This window comes from Sus scrofa, chromosome X, assembly GCF_000003025.6.
Source record: "Sus scrofa isolate TJ Tabasco breed Duroc chromosome X, Sscrofa11.1, whole genome shotgun sequence".
Lineage (NCBI taxonomy): Eukaryota > Metazoa > Chordata > Mammalia > Artiodactyla > Suidae > Sus > Sus scrofa.
This window is the reverse complement of record NC_010461.5, coordinates 43,088,808-43,098,745: the sequence shown is the minus strand read 5'-3', so window position 1 is coordinate 43,098,745 and position 9,938 is coordinate 43,088,808.

Here is a 9,938-nt window from a genome sequence, read left to right as displayed (position 1 = left end):
GGCTGGGAAAAAACCCGTGCCTCTGCAGCAACCGAGCTGCTGCAGTCAGAGTCTTAACCCACTGAACCACAGCTGAAACTCCCTGAAATAATTTTAGATGTACAGAAGTGTTGCAAAGACAGTAGATTTGTCATAGCTCCTCCTAATGTTAACATCTTGAATAACCATAGCACATTTATTTTTTAGGGCCGCACCCCTGACACATGGAAGTTTCCAGGCTAGGGGGCGAATTGGAGCTACAGCTGCCGGCCTACGCCACAGGCACAGCCACACAGGATCCAAGCCACGTGTGCAACCTACACCACAGCTCACAGCTACATCGGATTTTTATCCCACTGAGCAAGGCCAGGGATCGTACATGCATCCGCATGGATCCTAGTTGGGTTTGTTAACTGCTTAGCCATGAAGGGAACTCCCCCATAGCACGTTTATTAGTGCTGATAAAATCACATTGGCACAGTACTAGGAACTCCAGACTTTATTTGGATTTCACTGGTTTTTCCAGGAATGTCTTTTTTCTGTCTTAGGATTCAAGTAAGGATACTCTACTTGTTATCTCTTTCTGGGTAACAAATTACCACAATCGTAGTAGCTAAAAAAAATCATGCATTCGGAGTGCCCACTGTGGCTCAGCGGTAACAAACCCAGCTAGTATCTATGAGGACGTGGGTTCGATCCCTGGCCTCACTCAGTGGGTTAAGGATCCGGCGTTGCTGTGAGCTGTGGTATAGGTTGCAGACTCAGCTTGGATCCTGGGTTGCTATGGCTGTGGCTGTGGCTGTGGCCGGCGGCTACAGCTCCGATTTGACCCCTAGCCTGGGGACTTATATGTACCAAGGGTGGGGCCCTAAAAAGCAAAGAAAAAAAATCATGCATTAATTCTTTCCCAGTTTTTTTCAGGTCGGGAATCCAGGCTGGCTTAGCTGTGTACTCTACTCCAGTGGTTCACAGGAGGATGCAATCAGGGAAGGTGTGGGTGGGACTGGGGACTCATCTGAAAACAGGACTAGGGAAGAATTTGCCCTGCACTCAAGAGGTTTGTGGCCGACCTCAGTTCTCTGCAGCATGTGGAAATGAGGGCCTCAGTTCCTGGTTGGCTATCAGCTGGAGATGCTCTCAGTCCTTATCACATGTGCCTTTCCTTCCATGAGGCATCTCACGACATAACGTAGTTTGCTTCATCCAAACCAGCCAATAGGAGGAGGAGTTCCTGTCGTGGCTCAGTGGTTAACGAACCGGACTAGCATCCGTGAGGACACGGGTTTGATTCCTGGCCTCACTCAGTGGGTTACGGATCTGGCATTGCCGAGAGTTGTGGTGTAGGTCTTAGATGTGGTTCCAATCTGATCTCATGTTGCCGTGGCTGTGGTGTAGGCCAGCAGCTGTAGCTCTGATTTGACACCTAGCCTGGGAACCTCCATATGCCTCGGGGCAGCTCTGGAAAAAAAGACAAAAGACAAAAAAAAAAAAAGTGTATCATAAAGAGGCAGGAGGCAACCTGAAAGAATTCACAATGGCTAAAGCAAAAAAAAAGGAACGGAGTTCCCTTGTGGCTCAGTGGGTTAAGGATCTGGCTTTGTCACTGCTATTGCTCTGATTACAGCTGTGGCATGGGTTTGATCCCTGACTCAGGAACTTGCACATGCTTTGGGCACGGCCAAAAAGGAAAAAAAAAAAAAAAAAAAACAACGACAGAGAAATAATTGCTGTACACTAGATTTACTAAGTGCTGGAATTAGTGGGTAAAACTTTAAGGTGAGCTCATAGTGAGGGTAGATTGTACCTCCTTTCTGCCTGGGTCAGTTTCTGGACCCCCTTGGAGGGAAGTGGAGCCTAGGCAGAGAATAGAAATGCAGCTGAGCTGGGTGGGAGAGATCAGAATTCAGGACTTTGGTCTAGCAGGCATGGTACTGGAGAGAAAAGAGTCTTGTAGAGGCAGACTTCCCGACATCACTGTAGGCGATGCTTTAGGTTTTGGGCCAAATATTAGGCTGTGCAGGCTTAGAGTGAGACACTGCAAAATGAAGCAAAGATCAGTTCTGGGCTTATAGGAACTGAACGGATGCTTGCACAGTTCTGGGAGACTTCGGTATTTTGACCAGACTGAGTGGAGAATCTTTACCCATTAGTATCCCACTCAGAAACAGACACTCCGGAAATACCATGCCTTAAGAAGAAGCTGCTTCAGCTCTAGAGTAAGGGGTTACTAGAGACCTTCTCCAAAATATCTTAAAAACATGCCTCAGGAGTTCCCGTCGTGACGCAGTGGTTAACGAATCCGACTAGGAACCATGAGGTTTCGGGTTCGGTCCTTGCCCTTGCTCAGTGGGTTAACGATCTGGCATTGCCGTGAGCTGTGGTGTAGGTTGCAGGTGCGGCTCGGATCCCGCGTTGCTGTGGCTCTGGCGTAGGCCGGTGGCTACAGCTCCGATTCGACCCCTAGCCTGGGAACCTCCATATGCCGCGGGAGTGGCCCAAAGAAATAGCAAAAAGACAAAAAAAAAAAAAATGCCTCAAAGGACCAAGCTGAATAGTGTGATTTAGAATGTATGCAGATGTAGTATACATAATGATAACACAGATGGAGTTCCTGTTGTGGCTCAGCGAAAACGAATCTGACTAGCATCCATGAGGACACAGGTTCGATCCCTGGCCTGGATCAGTGGGTCAAGGATCCAGCGTTTCTGTGAGCTGTGGTCACAGATGGGGCTCAGATCTGGCGTTGCTGTGGCTCTGGCGTAGACTGGCAACTACACCTCTGATTTGACCCCTAGCCTGGGAACCTCGATATCCCGAGGGTGCAGCCCTAAAATAAAAGAAAAAAAAAGGTGATTATTAAAATAATAATAAAAATAACAATAACACAAAGGACAGGATTTGAGTAATGAAAATATACTTTTTAAGGATTTCCATCTCATATGAAATGGTACAATATTAACTTTGAGTGGACTGTGATAAATTAAGGATGCATTTGTAATCACCATGGCCCTTTAAAGAAAATAATGACACACCCTCACACCATGCACAAAAATAAACTCAAAATGGCTGAAAGACTTAAATATACGACAGGACACCATCAAACTCCTAGAAGAAAACATAGGCAAAACACTCTCTGACATCAACATCATGAATATTTTCTCAGGTCAGTCTCCCAAAGCAATAGAAATTAGAGCAAAAATAAACCCATGGGACCTCATCAAACTGAAAAGCTTTTGCACAGCAAAGGAAACCAAAAAGAAAACAAAAAGACAACTTACAGAATGGGAGAAAATAGTTTCAAATGATGCAACTGACAAGGGCTTAATCTCTAGAATATATAGACAACTTATACAACCCAACAGCAAAAAAACCAATCAATCAATGGATAAATGGGCAAAAGACCTGAATAGACATTTCTCCAAAGAAGATATACAGATGGCCAACAAACACATGAAAAAATGCTCAACATCGCTGGTTATAAGAGAAATGCAAATCAAAACTACCATGAGATATCACCTCACACCAGTCAGAATGGCCATCATTAATAAATCCACAAATAACAAGTGCTGGAGGGGCTGTGGAGAAAAGGGAACCCTCCTGCACTGTTGGTGGGAATGTTAACTGGTACAGCCACTATAAAGAACAGTTTGGAGATACCTTAGAAATCTATACATAGAACTTCCATATGACCCCACAATCCCACTCTTGGGCATCTATCCGGACAAAACTCGACTTAAAAGAGACACATGCACCCGCATGTTCATTGCAGCACTATTCACAATAGCCAGGACATGGAAACAACCCAAATGTGATGGTTGGATTCGGAAGATGTGGTATATATACACAATGGAATACTACTCAGCCATAAAAAAGAATGACATAATGCCATTTGCAGCAACATGGATGGAGCTAGAGAATCTCATACTGAGTGAAATGAGCCAGAAAGACAAAGACAAATACCATATGATATCACTTATATCTGGAATCTAATATCCAGCACAAATGAACATCTCCTCAGAAAAGAAAATCATGGACTTGGAGAAGAGACTTGTGGCTGCCTGATGGGAGGGGGAGGGAGTGGGAGGGATCGGGAGCTTGGGCTTATCAGACACAACTTAGAATAGATTTACAAGGAGATCCTGCTAAATAGCATTGAGAACTTTGTCTAGATACTCATGAGGCAACAGAAGAAAGGGTGGGGGAAAAATGTAATGTATACATGTAAGGATAACCTGACCCCCTTGCTGTACAGTGGGAAAAGAAAAAAAAAAGAAAAAAAAAAGAAAACAATGAAAAGAGTTACAGTTGAAAAGCCAATAGAAGAATAACAATTTTGAGTTCCCATAGTGGATCTGTGGCATAAGAACCTGACTAGTATCCATGAGGATTCGGGTTCGATCCCTGGCCTCCCTCAGTGGGTTAAGCATTTGGCATTGCTGTGAGCTGTGGTGTAGGCCAGCAGCTGCAGCTCCAATTCGACTCCTAGCCTGGGAACTTCCATATGCTGTGGGTGCAGACCTAAAAAAGACCAAAAAAAAAAAGTTATTGTGACTGTATTCCATATGTTAAAGAAGCAAGAGGAGTTCCCATTGTGGCGCAGTGGAAATGAACCCAACTAGTAACCATGAGGTTTTGGATTTGATCCCAGGCCTCGCTCAATGGGATAAGGATCCCACGTTGCTATGGCTGTGGTGTAGGCCGGCAGCTGTAGCTCTAATTCAACCTCTAGCCTGGGAACCTCCATATGCCGCAAGTGCAGCCCTAAAAATGCAAAAAAAAAAAAAAAAAAAAAAAAGAGGCAAGAGGAAAGATTGGATATGTTTATCAGAAACATGAAACATATATAAAAGACGCAAATTGAACTTCTAGAAGTGAAAACAGCAACATCTGGTTTTACAAGTACACTGAATGAGATTAATGGCAGATTAGATATTCTAAAGGAAGAGATTAGTGAATTTGAAGATGTAGTGATAAACTATCCAAAAGGAAACAGAGGAAAAAAAGACTTTAAAAGTTATAAGTTTGGGAAGTTCCTGTCGTGGCTCAGTGGTTAACGAATCCGACTAGGAACCATGAGGTTGCGGGTTTGGTCCCTGGCCTCGCTCCGTGGGTTAAGGATCCGGTGTTGCCGTGAGCTGTGGTGTAGGTCGCAGACGGGGCTCGGATCCCACGTTGCTGTGGCTGTGGTGTAGGCTGGCGGCTACAGCTCCAATTAGACCCCTAGTCTGGGAACCTCCATATGCTGCAGGTGTGGCCCCAGAAAAGACAAAAAAGACAAAATAAATAAATAAATAAATAAAAATAAAAGTTCTAATTTTGGAGTTCCTGTTGTGGCTCAGTGGAAACAAATCCAGCTAGTATTCATGCGGATGCAGGTTCAATCTCTGGCCCCCCCTCAGTGGGCTAAGGATCCAGCATTGCCATGAGTTGTGGGGTAGCTTGCAGACACAACTCCGATCTGAGGTTGCTGTGGCTGTGGCTGCGGCCGGCAGCTGTAGCTCTGATTCAACCCCTAGCCTGGGAACTTCCCTATGCCATGGTGTGGCCCTAAAAAGCAAAAAAAAAAAAAAAGTTATCATTTTAATAGCCAAAAAGTAGAAACAATCCAAATGGCCATCAATTGGTAAATCAAAGTGGTATATTCATATAACGGAGCGCTCTTCAGCAAGAAAAATGAAGCATTGATCCATCCCACAACATAGAAAAGCCTTTAAAACATTGTGCCAAATAAGTAAAACCAGTCACCGAAGATCACATGTTCTATGATTCCATTTGCAACACATCCAGAATAGGCAAATCTATTGAAACAGAAAGTAGATTAGTACTTAGAGTTGGAGAGGAATGAGGATTGACTGCTAATGGGTAGAGAGTTTCTGTTTGGGATTGTTGTCAGAACTTGGCCTCTGTCCACGGATGCTGAATAGAAACTCGGAGACAGAGTTTTTGGGTGAAGGAGAAAAAAAAATAGACGTACTGCTTTGCCAGGCAAAGGAGGCCACAGCAGCTAAAGCCCTAAAGACGGTGCCCTCCTTTGGGAGAAAATAGGAAGTAGTTTTATTTTGATTTATTTATTTTTATTTTTATTTTTGGCTTTTTAGGGCCACGCCCATGGCATATGGAGGGTCCCAGGCGAGGGGTCGAATCGGAGCTATAGCTGCTGGCCTACACCACAGCTCATGGCAACGCCGGATCCTGAACCCACTGAGTGAGGCCGTGGACCGAACCCACTTCCTCCTGGATACTAGTCAGGGTTTGTTACCACTGAGCCACAACAGGAACTCCCAGGAGGTGGTTTTATACTTTGGGAGTGGAAAATAGAGCCATGGATAAGGATCAGTGGTAGATGCAAGCTTTCATTCTTCTTCAAAGGTGGTGTTTACTAGCCCCAGGACTGGTTCTGGTGGTCCCGGTTTTCATTTGTTGGGGTTTTAGGATTCTTTTTTTTTTTTTTGTCTTTTTGTCCTTTTTAGGGCCACACCCGCGGCTAGGGGGTTCCCAGGCTAGGGGTCCAATCGGAGCTACAGCAGCCAGCCTACGCCAGAGCCACAGCAACGCAGGATCCGAGCTGAGTCTGTGACCTGCACCACAGCTCATGGCAACGCCAGATCCTTAACCCACTGAGCAAGGCCAGGGATCGAACCTGCAACCTCATGGTTCCTAGCTGGATTCATTTCTGCTGAGCCATGACGGGAACTCCTGTTGGGGGTTTTAGTTTTGCAGAAAAACTCAAAGATATCATTATGTAAAGTCCTTGAGGAAGATTCAGGACCTGCCCCAAGGCTCCACTGCCTTTTCTCCCTCAATTGTCTCAGCATCCCCTCCCTTCCCTGATTGGCAACTCTTTGAACCTGCCCTTTGCAACTCAGAAAAGGTCATGGAGGCTGAAGGTTATTCCCTAAAAATAAGACATGGGGAACAGAGTCTTGTGCCTAGGATGATGAAAATATCCTAAAATTGTGGTGATGTTTGCAAAACTCTGAATGTATTTTTTTAAAAATTGCGGAGTTCCCATTGTGGTGCAGCAGAAACAAATCTGACTAGTATCCGAGAGGATGCGGATTCAATATCTGGCCTCGTTCAATGGTTTGAGGATTCAGCATTGCCATGAGCTGTGGTGTAGGTTGCAGATGCAGCTTGGATCCTACATTGCTGTGGCTGTGGTGTAGGCCGGCAGCTGCAGCTCTGATTCAACCCCTAGCCTGGGAACGTCCATATGCCTTGGAGGCAGCCCTAAAGAGCAAAAAACAAACAAAATTTAAAAATTGAATCACACACTTTAAATTGGCGAATGGTATGGCATGTAAATTGTATCTCAATAAAGATGTTAAAAAAGAAAAAAAAAGTGGAATTCTCTTGTGGCACAGCAAGATAAGAATCGGGCATTTTCACTGCAGCAGCTTGGGTCACTGCTGTGATATGGGTTTGATCCCTGCTCCAGGAACTTCTACATGCCTCAGCTGCATTAAAAAAAAATAAAAATTAAAACAAAAAAAAATTTTTTTGCCTGGAGTTTCCATTGTGGTGCAGTGGAAAAGAATCCGACTAGGAACCATGAGGGTGTGGGTTCAATCCCTGGCCTCAATCAGTGGGTTAAGGATCCGGTGTTGCCTTGAGCTGTGGTGTAGGTCGAAGACACAGTTTGGATCCTGCATTGCTGTGGCTGTGGTGTAGGCCGGCAGCTCTAGCTCCAATTCGACCCCTAGCCTGGGAACCTCCATATGCCACGAGTGCAGCCCTAAAAAAAAGCAAAAAAAAAAAAAAAAAAAAAAAAATTTTGCCTTTGTTTAAGGCTGCACCTGTGGCATACAGAAGTTCCCAGGCTAGGGGTGGAATTGCAGCTGCAGCTGCTGACCTACACTACAGCTCACAGCAATGCTGGATCCTTAACCCACTGAGCGAGGCCAGGATCGAATTCCTATCCTCATGGATGCTAGTCAGGTTTCTAACCTGCGGAGCGACAATGGGAACTCCCTAAAACAAAATTTTTAAAGATGCTAGCATGTAATTCTTCTCATAAAGAATTCAAAAGAAAAGTTACATGAATATAGAAGAAAAAGAAAGGAAAAGCCGAAGGAATTTATCACTTGCAGATATGCAGAAATGATAAAGGTCATGCTTCTTATAGAACAAAAATGATACCATGCGAAAACTTAGATCTATACAAAAGAATGATGAACACCAGAATTTATAACTACATGGGTAAACAATAAGGCTTTTCCTTATTATTGAAATATTTTTTAAAAAGCAACATACTATTTGAAGCGAGAGAGGTCATCATATCATGAGTTTTAGCACATGTAGAGGAGTTCCCACTGCGGTGCAGTGGGTTAAGGATGTGGAGGTGCCACAGCTGTGGCATATGTCGCAGCGATGGCTTGGATTTGATCCTTGGCTCAGGAACTTTCAGATGCCATGGGTGTGGGAAAAAAAAACAAAACAAAAACCCGACATGTAAAAGTAAAATGTATGGCCAAAGAATGGCACAAATATTGGGAAGGGAGAAATGGAAATACAGTGTTATAAGTTTCTTATACTATACATACAATAGTACACTGTCCTTGGATGGCAGATTGTAAAAAAAGTTAAAGATGAGGAGTTCCCGTTGTGGCGCAGTGGTTAACGAATCCAACTAGGAACCATGAGGTTGCGGGTTTGATCCCTGGCCACGTTCAGTGGGTTAAGGATCTGGCAGTGCCGTGAGCTGTGGCGTAGGTTGCAGACGCGGCTCGGATCCCACATTGCTGTGGCTCTGGTGCAGGCCAGCGGCTACAGCTCCAATTCGACTCCTAGCCTGGGAACCTCCATATGCCACAGGAGTGGCCCAAGAAATGGCAAAAAGACAAAAAAAAAAAAAAAAACAGTTAAAGATGAATCATAAGTTTAAAAAGTTAAAGTTAAACCCTAAAACAAATACTAATAAGATAAAGAGTTGTAACTAATAAATCGACAAAGGAGATAAAATGCTGTCATAGAAAACACTCAATAAATCAATCCAAAAGAAGGCCAAAAAAGAAAGTAGAAACATGGGCGTTCCCGTTGTGGCTCAGCAGTAACGAACCCGACTAGTATCCCTGAGGATGTGGGTTCGATCCTGGGTCTTGCTCAGTGGCCGAAGGTGGCCAAGAGAGAGTAGCCTCTCTCTCTTTAAGGATCTGGCCTTACCATGAGCTGTGGTGTAGGTCACAGACAAGACTCGGATCCGTGTTGCCATGGCTGTGGTGTAGTTCAGTGGCTACAGCTCCGATTTGATCTCTAGCCTGGGAACCTCCATATGCTACGGATGCGGTCCTAAAAAGACAAAAAAAAAAAAAAAAAAAAAAGAAAAGAAAAGAAAGAAAGAAAAGCAAAGAAAAAGAGATTTGGAGGAAAGGAGAGGAAATAAATTAAAAAAAAAAAGAAAGCAGAAACAAAGAAAAGATAGGACAAATAGAAAATAAATAGTAAGGAGTTCCCGTTGTGGCGCAGTGGTTAACGAATCCGACTAGGAACCATGAGGTTTCGGGTTTGGTCCCTGCCCTTGCTCAGTGGGTTAAGGATCCGTCGTTGCCGTGAGCTGTGGTGTAGGTTGCAGACGCGGCTCGGATCCCGCGTTGCTGTGGCTCTGGCATAGGCCAGTGGCTACAGCTCCGATTCGACCCCTAGCCTGGGAACCTCCATATGCCGCAGGGGCGGCCCAAGAAATAGCAAAAAGACAAAAAGAAAAAAAAAAAGAAAATAAATAGTAAGATGGTAGATTTAAACCCAACTTGGTCAACAATCTAATAACAGAGATTCAAAATAAGTGACCTAAAGGAGTTCCCGTCGTGGTTCAGTGGTTAACGAATCTGACTAGGAACCATGAGGTCACGGGTTCCATCCCTGGCCTCGCTCAGTGGGTTAAGGATCTGGCGTTGATGAGCTGTGGTGTAGGTCGCAGACACGGCTCGCATACCGCATTGCTGTGGCTCTGGTGTAGGCCG